Here is a 995-nt window from a genome sequence, read left to right as displayed (position 1 = left end):
TATGCGTTCTTGTTTCCGTGTGTTAGTGTGATGTATTTGTTTTGTTTTTGTATTTATGTTGCGTTTTCTTGTTTGCATTTAGTCTTTCTTATGATGTTATCTATTATTTTGGGGTTGCATCCATTTTCCTGTGCTATGTATTTCTTCCGTATAGTCTTGTTTGCTCATAGGAATGTTGATGAGTCTGTGTATAATAGATCGGAATGCTGCATGTTTGTGTTGTGTGGAATGATTGGAAGTGTTGTGTATGTATTACAGTGGTATTGGGTTTCCTGTATATTTTGAACGTATAATCCAACCAAGCGCTAGTCGTCGCGGGGAACGTTCGTACTAACAGTGTTTACTTACGACGTATAATCGCGGCCGCTGCCAGTTTAAAGTTCATTGTGTGCACAATGTCGAAAGAAAGAAAAATGCTTGGTCTCTTGGTCACGTGTTGGGATTCTGTCGAAAAACAGAGCTACTGCGCAAGAATCGACACTATAAGGCCAGAACCGGTATTGCTGATGTCCTCAAGCGTCGTGGATGGGAGGTACACGAGAAGAACCACTGTGTTTCATCCTTAGATTCAAACAGAAGAGCAAATATTGTAGCCATCCACAGGACTCAATCTAAGGGAATAGTTCTTGATCCTACAATCCGGTTTGAGAGGGATGCTTTACAAGTACAGCGCATTGATGAGAAGAGATCCATTTATGAGTCCTGCATCCCATATCTAAGCACTAGTCAGTGGAGTGTTTCTGGTCTTTTGTTTGGTGCACGTGGCACACTTCCTAAATTTCCATGTAATATTTTAAAAGGTTAGATGCGTATTGGTCTTCCCTGTAATACAGTTCCTACTGAAATGAAAGCGAAAGATTAAGTAGAGGTATTCGAAGAATACTTACTCTGTAGGCGCTGTGTTAATTTTAAGTTAGGTATCAAATACTGACAGAGAAATCATTGGTTAATTGAGATAGGCTGCGCTTCATATTATATCGATTTAATGAATTACA

The sequence above is a fragment of the Periplaneta americana genome, chromosome 5 (assembly GCF_040183065.1).
Source record: "Periplaneta americana isolate PAMFEO1 chromosome 5, P.americana_PAMFEO1_priV1, whole genome shotgun sequence".
NCBI lineage: Eukaryota > Metazoa > Arthropoda > Insecta > Blattodea > Blattidae > Periplaneta > Periplaneta americana.
Note: the sequence above shows the minus strand (reverse complement) of the source record.